Consider the following 12,661-nt stretch of genomic DNA (forward strand, 5'->3'; position numbering starts at 1 on the left):
CAATCAAAGAACGAAATGTTGGGGCAGGGAATTATTGTATGCTTGCAGGAATCATGGGTGGCACACAGTTGTACGGTTCAGAATGAATTATTTGAAATGGAATTGTATAATTTTAATAGTGCATGAATTTTTGCGAGATAATTTGCGGAAAGTTTTGAAGATGATTTGATAGAGTAGACGGTGAATGAAAATGATAGAATCTTCAAAATCAACAGTGAATAAAGAAAGGAACTTTCGGTCTTCTGTGACACTGACTCTTCTGAGGTCGTGACCTTATGGCAGGATTCAACCAATGTTGACAGTCGTAGCAGAGCACAGAGTGCAGTTATCAAATTGTAACGAGCTGAAAATATGAGGTCCGTTCATCAGTTAATGGGGTGTAATGAAAATCGACTTTCCAAAATAACAACTTCCAATTGCGTGGATTGCAATGTTAAGGATACCATGTAACATTCCAAAGGAGATACGGAATGGAGTTCAGACTGGGATCAAGTATTGTTTTGGGAAGTGTTTATTTTATTTTCGGGTGTACGGTGTCTGAGAAAACTTTGAAACAAAATTGATCAACTGTGAAATACTCTCAGAGAGAGTGTCCGAGCAATTTCCGGAATGTATCACTTATTTTGAGATATTTAAGAACAATCAGCAATTGCACGTTTCTGAAGATGAGATAAAAGTTACAGTTTTGGAGTGTTTCATTTTCTTAACAGTTAAACTCTGTTTCATGTCATATCATGGTGTCATGAGAGCAAGTCTAAACAGTGGCATAGCTTCTCTTGTCAGGGATTCCAGTAAAAGTGGATGGACGATGTGTGCGGGTTTATCAGTGCTGAAAATTAAACCCTTCTGGGAGCCGGTCCTTTTCGGGATGATATCGTTACAGTTTTTATCAATTATGCGCCAGGGTCATAGGTCATGAAGAAGGTGATAATGCAGAGTGATTGATGTCATTTTGGTCACAATAGCAGAGAGAGATTGATCATACGGCCTCCACTTTAGTTGATGAATCTAGTTCATACTGCTTCAAGTTCTAAACCTCTCCATTAGCAGCCAAACTTGTCATTTTATTTAATGTAATTTCCATGTTTTAGTGAAGTGTTTATTGATGAAGTTAGAGGAAGATATAAATCAATGAGATTAAAGTCTGGTTTATTCTCAAACTGACATGAAAGATTTGTCTTCTTCATTGAAAACCATAATAGCTCTAACTATTGATAATTTTTGCATTATTTTGTTCCAGAAAAGAAGTACACTTTCTTCTTTTTCATGAATTATGGTGAAATAAAAAGTGTTAGCCTTTCAAACATAGGCAATATGTACAATATACAATATACAAGGTTATTGTCGATGATGAATTCAGTTGTCAACAATACTGGTATATATTAGACATATACAGAGCTGTTTTGACAATGTTAAGTCTTTGCATTCTTTGAAATAGAACAAGACACTTATTTACAAACAGACCAAAAATAATGGAATATATAATGAAATTTACCCCATTGAAGCTTTAAAAAAGGGATATGCTATCAATGCTCATCATTCATTGTAGGAAATGTGTTTCTGTTTTGATTTATTTGCCAATCTAAAGAAGTATTTTAGACCACTGCGTATTCTCCACTTAAGTCACCATTTTATTTCAACTGCACTCAATGCTAATAAAAACATTTACACATTTGTGGATGTATTTCGAAAATCAAGCAGTTCATGTGAAGAACAGTTCAATGGTCACATATGCCTTGTGGCAGTACTATGCTTGTCCTAGGGTGCCTGATGTTGTCGAAGAAATAGAAACATACCCCCTAAGGTAATGTTAAAATTTCAACGCCATTTTAACTAGAATTCCTGTGACTTGTCAGGTAATGGTCTACTTGTTGTCTTTTTGTGGAGTTTGAGTTGCCTGGCTAAAAGGGGTCACCTTGGCTTAGATACTGGCTACTTAAAGATGGTCTCTTTGACAGAAAAAAGAAAAAAAACCTCATAAAGTGGCACATTCTATCTCCATGGTGTAGAGAAGTATTTTTAGAGAGGTTTGGGTAAAGCTGAGTGTGCGGAGTAATTCAATGTTTTCAAGTTCTGACACTTACTTTAAATTTTGCAGATGAATACATTGTAATGACCTTTTTGTTGGCGTGGTTACAAGGCATGGCACATTGTCTGGGTGAAGTGATATATTTGGTTTCTTCTTCAGTGCCTTGAGTTTCCCATATTTTCATGTTTACAAGTCTGACCGAGATGATATCCAAAAATTTAAATATGACATATCACCTGAACTTGCTCTTAAGTTACATATAACCAGTCTGCAATATTTTCTAAATCCTGTGTATACCAGTAGGTAAGTTCCCCTGTATCACTTTCAGAAAATTTCTGCATCTGAAAGGGGCTGCTGTATACAGTACTGATATAAATTACCCACAATTCTCCTTGATTTGTACATCAGATATGTGAATTCTGATAACTTTATTGATGATTGAGACCTGGAATACCAGGTAGATCTAGCCCTATATTATTACCAGACATGTGTTCAACAAATGTATGTTTTTGAAAATTCATGTTTTGGCCTGCTGGAAAATGACCAACTTTGGTCTTTCTTTGTGTGAGGAGCTTGAAACCTTCACAAAATTGCATCCAAAAGTTTCCCATTTATTCAAAAAGTAGGCAGTGAGTGAATACCCGGTAAACGACATCCCACATCTGTATGATACCAGTGTTTGATAAAATTTCACAGTCTAGGCACCTTTCTACAAAGACATGCCTGACTTTGCAAAGCATATTCATATTGAATTATGGGTAATCTCAAGCACTATGAAGTGTGTGGCAAAATCATCCTGCGAATTTACTGCTTGGCTAAAAGTGAAAGTAATTTGTTAATTGTGCATCTGGGGACACTTGTTATCAGATCTCAAGGGACGTTGACAGTTCATTGCTTATGAAGTGAGACGCTTTAATATGAAGTAAAGGAAGGTGAGACACACAAGGGGGGTCGATCTACACCAATTAGATTCACAGTAGCACTACAGAGCTGTCTGATTTTACTTTTCAGTGACCACACGTAGACTAGACATCAGTAAATTACTGCTTACTCTACAAATACCAGCCCCATCATTTGCTCCTGAAGTAGCTTTGACACAATCGTAGGTATTTTACCAAAGTAAATATTTGGCCATGGGAAGTTGTTCATGTTGGATGTCTGGGTATCTAGTTGTACTCCAGAGGTTATGATCTCAACTTCAGTAAATGGACCAAGTCTGCTTTATGTAAATAAGCCAATTGTTATGTGAATGACATCATTCTTATGCAAATATGGTCCTTTATTTGGTACACTAAGTGGAACGGAGGTACTCTCCTGAAGAGAGTGCATATCTTGGAGTAACAAAGGTCCAGCCAGTACTTTTGGAGTGCATAATGGAAATATTTTTCCACGGCTCGGCGACCTCACAATTATATTTAGCCCCAGTGTATTTTTCCCAAGTCTGCCGGGTTTTGGTGAAGATAGAATTGTCTATCTGTGTAAAAATTTCAGTGTTTATTATAAGGATAGGGTTAGTTTGATTAGCTCCGCTGTCAGCGACGCGGAGCTTATCAAATAGGTTGATTATCCGTCGTCGTCCGGTGTCCGTCGTCGTCCGTCAACAATTGCCTTCTCCTCTGAAACCACGAGTCCAATTGCTTTGAAATTTTATAGGCAGTTCACTTGGGGTGACCTCACTTCAGTTTGTTCAAATCATGGTGAAATTTGCATATTTGTATTTTTGGGGCATTTTTTGGTGTTTTTGGTAAAAAAATCTTCTCTGAAACCGCTTGCCGATTGCTTTGAAATTTGATATGCAGTTTGCTTAGGGGACTTAAATCAGATTTGTTCAAATGGTAGTGAAATTTGCATATTTGTATTTTTAGGCAATTTTGTCATTTTTGGTAAAAAAATCTTTAAAAATCTTCTTCTTCAAAACTACTGGTCAGATAGCTTTTATATTTGGTACATATGTCCCTAGGGATGATCTATTTCAGATTTGTTCAAATTGTGCAGAAATATGCCCTTACCGAAATTTTAGGCCTCCCGCAAACTGTTACTGCAAATTTGCCGCAAGCTTTGCAGTAAATTTGCAGCAAAATTTGCCGCAAATATGCGGGTGGTTCATTTTTCAGATGCAAATTAGGTTTCTTGTGAACTTGCTGCAAATATGCAGCAAACTCCCTGCGGCAACGTTGCTGCAAACTCTTTGCAGCAAATTTGCGGCACAATCCTTGCAGCAAACTTGCGGCAAATTAATTTGAATGTTACTGAAAATTTGCCGCAAACTCCATACAGCAAATTATTTATTTGCTCTGACCATTGTTTCTCGTGAAACTGGTATTTCAGAGTTTAGTTGGATAAAACACATCTTGTGCTGTCCACAGTCCGCCAATATATAAATATTATTTATCCAAATAAACTCTGAAATACCAGTTTCACGAGAAACAATGGTCAGCACAAATAAAGTTATTATAAACAAAAAGATGACAGAGAGAAAAGGTTAAATTCAATTGTGGTACAATTTATTTTATATGCCATGTTCATTTCATGCCACATAAGTGTCATGATCATGTCAAGATTTTCTTTTGACTTGAGAAGTTTCATGTAACATTTACATTACTGTCAAAGGCTGCGATTTGGCTTTCTGTTCTCTGAATTTCTTGTCCCCTTTAGTGTACCAGCAATGGATTCTGAAAAATATAAATCGTTCAGGGAAGAGTGTAAGTCTTTACCGTTTGACCAAACATTGTAAATTTCATGAAAGAAATCGATAATTATTTGAAAATGAGACAAAATCAAGTTGAAAAATTGAAGCAGAAAATGCATAAATATTCATGATCGAAATTAAATTAATAATGATTAAAATGTCCGACAGCGGACAACTCGCCGTATGTTGTTTACATACATGACGGCGACAATCTGCAAAAATCTCAGCACTTACTGTAAGTAACTGTTGTGAAACGAAAGTGAATTCAGTATGAATCAGTACTCAACGAAAATTTATCTTTAGGTAAAGATTGCAATACAACGATTACAGAACATAATTATAGCGATCGATGTACAGACGAACGGTACATTGACTTACATTTCTGAACGGCTCGCAGACGCTGGACGATTCCCGGTCCGGTTGCAGGTCTCACCGTGCTGTGTGTAAATACCGTACTCAGAAAATATAGTCGGCATCTTTACTGCCGCTCGCGTTCACAAATTTAGAACTCCGCCTGTCCCTGGTACTGTAAACACGTTTTTGCAACTATGTGATATCATTTGGCTGGCGATTCCATAGAAAGATCACGAAATTGTCCACTAGAAAACTCCCTGCTCACAAGTACGCAGCCGACACTGGCCGATGGTACTAAAATCTAACTTCGCGCCGATCAAGCCTCATGACGATAACGGAAGTGCGATCTATAAATCATTACGCGATTGATAAAGTAGGTCCGTTTTTAAATGCTGGAATTGACTCTACATCTGCACCAATCTGTTATATTTCATCGTTAATATAGCATTTAATTTATTAGTTTAATGAAAATGGTTATTTTTATCATAGAAAGACTAAAAAGAGAGTAAAAATTCTTTCAGCACGAAGAATTAATATCAATGCGCGAACTGACCTTGATGAACCGTGACCGGAGAGTGTAAACATGTCGGCTGCTCGCAGCTGATACACAGGACGTGTTGGACGTTGGTGAAGCGGCGCTTTGAATTTTCGTACAGCGACTGACTCGGGATGGAGTGTAATCCTAACCTCAAATTTGTGCTCGGCAATTAACTCTAACGCTGAAAACATGGACAAAAGCCTTTTACCTCGACCCATGTTATCAGAAGGCGAGATTGTCAAAGGGTACTTTTATTACATCATGTCACTACAGTATAGATGCACTCTATATCCATGCAATGCTTTCACCAGCATAACTGAAGCTGTTCATTATCTAGCATTACCAGTTATTATAATTTAAAAGTGGATTGTCTGTTATGAAATAAATGAACATAAAATATAAATGAAAGATCAATTTTATGTTGCTTACACATGACTGGTCACAAAGTGCAACAGTACTCAGTGTGTAGTGTGTACTCCCTGGTAATGAAATAGTGGGAAATATGTCAATCATGTGTTGCTGCATATTTGCAGCAATAATCTGGTTTGCCGCAAATTTGCAGCAACTTAGTCGTTTACCGCAAATTTGCTGCAAACTGACTTAAGGGTTTGCAGGAGGGTCACATCTACCTGCAAACTTCTGCAACTCCTTCCTGCAAGCTATATGCTTGCTGCATATTTGCAGCAAACTTACGGCAAATTTGCAGTAGAAATAATTTTCGGTAAGGGTGCAGATTTGCATTTTTAAGGCAATTTTTGCCATTTTTGGTCAAAAAGTGTATTTCTCAAAAAGTACTGGTCTGATAGTTTTAAAATTTGGTATACAGGTTCTATAGATGAACTAAGTAATATATATTGAATTTCTGATGAAATCTATAATTTGTATTTTGGGGGCATTTTTTGCCATTTTTGGTCAAAAAATGTGTATTTCCAAAAGTACTCATCTGATAGCTTTGAAATTTGGTATAGAAGTTTCTACAGATGAACTAAATGATATTGTGGAAATAATGATGAAATCTGCAATTTTGTAATTTTGGGGCAATTTTTGCCATTTTTGGTCAAAAAATGTCTTTCTCATAAAGTACTGGTCTGATAGCTTTGAAATTTGGACAACAGGTTTCTACAGATAAGCTTAGTAATATATATTGAATTTCTGATGAAATCTGTAATTTTGTATTTTTTGGGCAATTTTTGCCATTTTTGGTCAAAAAATGTGTATTTCCAAAACTACTTATCTGATAGCTTTGAAATTTGGTATACAGGTTTCCATAGATGAACTAAATGAGATTTATTGAAATAATGATGACATCTGCAATTTTGAATTTTGGGGGCAATTTTTCCCATTTTTGGTCAAAAAATGCGTTTCTCAAAAAGTACTGGTCTAACAGCTTTGAAATTTGGTATACAGGTTTCTATATATGAACTAAGTGTGATATTTTGAAATTATGATGAAATCTGCAATTTTTATTTTTGGGGGCAATTGTTGCCATTTTGGTCAGAATATTTTATTCTCAAAAAACTACTCATCAGATAGCTTTGGTCGACATGTTCTTAGGGATGATCGGATGTGATATATTCAAAGTATGATGAAATCTTCAATTTTGTATTTTGCAGCTTATTTTAGCCACTTTTTTCTGGCCACTGCATTGAGTTATCAAAGATTTCCACCTTCTTCATCAACATGTGTCAAAAATAGTTATTCTGTACATAAACACAGCGGAGCTATATCGGCCGCTAGGTCGCTTGTTTGCTATATCTAAGACTTCTGCATTTGTAATATTCAAGCATGATACATCTGTTTGAGTGCTGTAATTTTTCCCGGCAAAATTTTAGTGCAATATTTAAGCATTTTTTATAAATTTTTCTGTAATTCTTTTGATACTTTTGGACCAAATGGATGGCAATTTTCAAACGCTACAGTTTTTAACCAAAATTTTGGGGAAAATCTGAGAAAAATGTTTGGACCTAAAAATTGTCTGTGTCATATTTTATAGAGATGACAAAAATTGACTTTTGCACTCAAAGGGTTAATTAAATTTGTGATCAAATTCAGTAGAGTCAGATATTTCCATATTCTATTTCTTGAGTTGATTTATAGACTTGCTGTAAATCAAAGGGGAAAAGACAATGAAGAGAGTAGATTGCATTTAGATTATTCTGAGATCAAATGAATCTTGCACAGGCCAGGTACCAGACAAAAAAGCCGCAAGCATGAACTATGTAAAGTTTATTTCCAGCATCAAAGTGCATCAGCAGACAGTCTGAAAAAATATCATATTTTCTCCAGGTGGGAGATCTTAATTTGATTGACCTTTACAAATGATTATTACTTGTGGCAAAAAATATATATCATGTCAGGCAGTGAAAACACAAGCCCACCTCCACAACCGGTACATTTGTCTGTAACCAGGCAAAGCAGAATATTTAATATATTTTGTAGGGTTGAACAGGAAATCTGGACCACAATACGTTCTCTTGCTACCAGCAAGCATAGTGCGGAGTACGTGGGTTTTTCTATTGCTCACATTTATTTTGGGTATTTTGGTCATTTTTCATTTTTGATTCTCTCAATCAAGCTATATCACATCATGGTCAGCGATGACACATTTCTGATAAGGTGACACAAAGTATATATTTGAATAGTGGCGGCAAACAATTTTCATCGAACTAATTAAAAATAACATGATATCAGGCATCCTGGCAAACAGTCGCATACCATTTTGATGAATAATGAATGAAAAATGGTGACTTTGTGATGATATGTTGATGAGTTTGATGCAGTTTATAACTTTGGAGGCTGTTCTAAAGACTAAGTGTGTGCCGGTATAGATATAAAAACAAGAAATTTGGTGTCTAGTACCTTCCTTCACAAATGAATAAGCAACTAAATCATACTTGTAAACTCCTCAATGTAAAGTCTAACTCTCCTTTGTTCATATACAGAAAGGGTTGATATGATTATAGTGTTGATGGAAAGGCATGGGAAAACATAACTTTTCCAGTGTTATTTTGATATTTCAGAAATGAAAGCCCAATGTCAGACCATTGATTGGCAGGGAACACATAGCTTATCTATTAATCAAATTGAACTTGGAGGAGGGTTTCAAGTACAAGTGTAGCGATAATTGGGCTGATGCATAACTGAATCCAGTCTGGTGTTCAGTTATGAACTCTAACATATCAGGATAAAGAGAATGAATACCCAAATTGTCAAGTTCACTTCATTGACATTTACAGTTTAAGGTGATTGACTATAAAGAGATCTGTGCACTGAACGACTCTCTGTGGAGGCCAAGTGTCATAAAGTCAAAGAAGTGGATATAATTGATTTAATTAACGGTCTGCTAGAGAAACAATATTACATGTAAAAGCAATACGCTGGCAATGAGAGATTGCTGATAACGGCTTTTACATGTCTTGTCTGGTGAAGGCTTGTTGTTCTACAGATGTTTTGGGCTGTTATGACACAGATAGAAAACTATTGAGTTTCATTGGATATGTCCTGGCGGCGGTATCTGATTTCCTCAATCGGATTCGGCGATCTCTGGTGCTACCTCCAGGGACAGGTCAGTGGCTGGATAATATTTCCACCGGCTTCTGTTGGATCATTAATCATTTCATGCTTGTTAAGTGTTGAATTATCCCCATGGCGCAAGGCCACTCAGGGGGGTTCATCTGAGGTCATTCTCAACTTGCTCGGTGACCTCCGTGTTGAGTCATACCGAGCAATGAACGTAGCAGTTCCTTTCTATAGAATGATGGTGGCTCACTCCTTGCTTGTGTCTTCTAGATTTGAGGGAAAAAATTGCAACTATTCTCTCAGCAGTCACTCCCAAAATGGTGCATTATTTCCAAAACAAAGAATTTTAAGGATGTGTGTGTAGCTTGGAAGGATATCCGCGCGGCAAGCAGTCAGAACGCACCTTTAGAAAGTTAATGTTGCATTTTACATTTGATTGAAAAGGGTTTTTAAAACCTTTACAGATTTACACTTGAATGAAGTAACCTTGATCATTTTATTGAGTTCAGGCCATTTCCCCGTCGGATTGTTTGTGTGTCTCGGCAGCACGTTTCCAAGATGAGGATTTACGGCACGTTTAAAAAGTATTTACTTGGTGAAGTTAATAATGATTGATTCCAACAGAGAGCGGTGTTCTGAAAAAAACACATCAAATTTGTCAAATTTTGGCATTAATTTACAAAAAATTGCAAAAATTTTCTTCAACACACCAATATTATATGAGTAATTTCAGATTCAAGATACCTTGAGAAAAATGCAGGACCAGCTTTGCAGCTTTTATTCTCTTTGATTGCTTTCCAACAAAAGTAGGCAAACAGATATTCTCATTTTTATTGCGTCACAGCCAGTGATATTAAAAACAAGTCATAAAAAGCGCAGTCTTTGTTTACACTTAATGTTTGGTATAAGTCATGCAAAGAGACTGTTGCCATTGCTGTACAACATTTTAATGAAAATTGTAGTTCAAGTCCAGACAATAAAACAATACAAACAGCATTTGAAAGGAATATTTTAATATCAAATTTGAAATAGATGAAAGCATTAAAAATATTATTAAAAATTATATGCTGTACAGAGTTTGTATTTTGTTTGGGAGAATATGGTTCTCTGTATATTATCACATAAAATACTAGGATTTAAATCATGAAAAAGCACTTTTTATTCTGTGCATATATTTTACTCTCTCTCCAGTTTTGCTCATTTTTCTCACTGCACCATATTGGTGATGCAATTTCCACCATTAGAGTGATGGCCTATCAAGCATATAGTTTGTGTGTTGCCATGACGCTACTTCCAAGTGTGGGGCATTATGGAATATTTTCCACGTTCATGGACAATGTTGAACTGTTCTCTTTGGCCTAAACAGATGGCAAGTCAACATACATGTATGATGGCAAAGAAAGTACTAAAATTTATCCAAATACATCAACATCATCTTTTACGGCTGTAGTTTCAAATTCTATACATACTACATGTACATGATTTTTCTGACCCTCCAAAGAAAGGACTAACAAGGCAAGAATATTTATCATGTATCAAGCTAAGATTTACAATCACTGCCGATTTGTTGACCTATTTTCGTTTTTTGGATTTCATAAATTTCCCATTACAACTGCACACAAGGCTGCAAATTTATGCTGCTGTAAATTATACATAATTCGAATGAAAGCCAGAGATCTATTGGCGAGTCAACGTAGCTATACAGTGTGTGTACTGTTCCATGGCCAAATTTTTTCCCACTCAATTCAAGAGACACATATAGTCTCTTCGGGATTCTTGTGTCATGGTTCAAAGTAGGTCAAAGTATTTATTTCGGTTATGATACAACATGAAAAAAAATCACCACATGTAAAACGAAAATAAATAATTATTAATGAAAAAAATTTTGAAGAATCGTTTATCCAGGCTAGTTCGATAGCAAAGCTTTCAAATGTTGGCAAGATTCAATAGAATGTCCACCTAATTCTGTTTTGATATTATTGACGCAAAGAAAATAAGACTAAAGAATTGAAGTATTTCTTTTCCTTTTTATCGAGAGAGTGTCTCGAAACCTTTGTTGGCAATTTGAAATAAAACTTACTGAGATGTAGAATTTGTGTGTATTCCTTATGTATTGATTTTTTTTACGGAAATCGATAGGCACGACTCGAAGGCTTCAATTTAGGTGTGAATTTCCTGCACAAGAAATGTGGAAAAATTGTAGTTTGTTTGACTTCAATGGCCAGTGATATTGATTTTGTTAATATTCGAAAAGGTATTTACCATCCATATGAATTTTGCACCGAGCCATTGCACTTTTCAACGAATGTTTCTTGTTTAAGAACTCACAAATACTAGCCCATTTTATAAATTACTTCAGAAGAAAACACTACAAACTCATAGAATATTAAATGTACTTCATAAGGAAAAGGTTTTTCCATTTTGATTGCCTTTGAGATAAAATGTACAATCACCGGACTAAGAAATCACCAATAACCAGACAGGCTGAGAGCTATACCAGTACTTAATGATATTTATCATCCAGAAGCTAGACCATGATGATTGTAAAACCTGCGGTATAAATTAAGATTGGTGAATGCAAACCTTTGAATGTGAATTAAACAGTTTTTCTGGGGGGCCTCTAGCTATATACTGCATCCTTAACCCTAACCCTAATGACTCCCTAGTTATAAGTGATTAAAGCAAACTGCACTCTATCCACTAATCTGCACTCATGTCAAAACTGTTCAGCATATGACATTCGTAAATGTGGTTTTGTTCCTGATAGGATAGGTGTGTACCTGTTGACTGGCACGACCGACCTTGACTTCGCGCCTTTATTGCGGTAATAAAGTGGAAAGAACATTGAAGTTTTAAGTGGCGTGTGTTTCCTGAAGTCTCATTAGTTCATGAGGAGTGACATGAAAACGGTGGATGTGAACATTCTGGAGCATAATCCGTATGGCCATCCATCAAAACAAATGGGGGCCCCTGTGTTACAGCATTAATCTAATGAGATCACACAAGGCTGACGATAAAACTGTATCATTCCAATCACGTCAAAACTATGGCAGGTGGAACAGAATGATTGTTTTAAATGTTCTCGGGGAAAATCAATTTCTCTCTCGAAAAAGCATAGCGAATCAAAATTCAACATTCTTTCTTTCAAAATTGTGAATATTGACATTACTGATACAGCCACTGTTGTCATGGGTATAAGAGGATATTACAACAGCTGAGTTGTTACCATGGCAATGCCCTCATTCAGGTACGCACTCTAGCATTGTTGATCGTGGTTGTCATGACAATATGAATCTGTACCATTTTGACGGGAGGGGTGGCATGCATATGACAGGTTGTATATATTCTTGTTGAGAGAGTTACTTGGATTTTTGTTTTAATGAACAAAATAACTCTGTTAAAAGTTGCAGCATTTGAGATTATAGTACATGTATGTAGTGGCAACTAGGGAAATCCCTTTTTGAGGAGAGACAGGTTCTGTGTTATGTATTTGTTGAATTGCAAACAAACAGTGCAGGGTTTCTCAATGAAT

At 36.0% G+C, this 12,661-nt stretch overlaps 1 protein-coding gene and 1 long non-coding RNA gene across 2 annotated transcripts in view; one reads left to right on the forward strand and one right to left on the reverse strand.

Annotated features, from left to right (window-relative positions):
• Positions 1-12,661, forward strand: part of LOC139122688 (protein bicaudal C homolog 1-like) — a 112,624-nt gene that overhangs the window by 40,924 nt on the left and 59,039 nt on the right. The window lies entirely within an intron of this gene.
• LOC139122687 (uncharacterized) lies at positions 4,512-5,440 on the reverse strand. Its single transcript, XR_011549516.1, has 2 exons — positions 5,097-5,440; positions 4,512-4,701 (listed from the first exon to the last, which is right to left on the reverse strand). It is a non-coding gene; the product is annotated as an uncharacterized lncRNA (long non-coding RNA).

This window comes from Ptychodera flava, chromosome 22, assembly GCF_041260155.1.
Source record: "Ptychodera flava strain L36383 chromosome 22, AS_Pfla_20210202, whole genome shotgun sequence".
NCBI lineage: Eukaryota > Metazoa > Hemichordata > Enteropneusta > Ptychoderidae > Ptychodera > Ptychodera flava.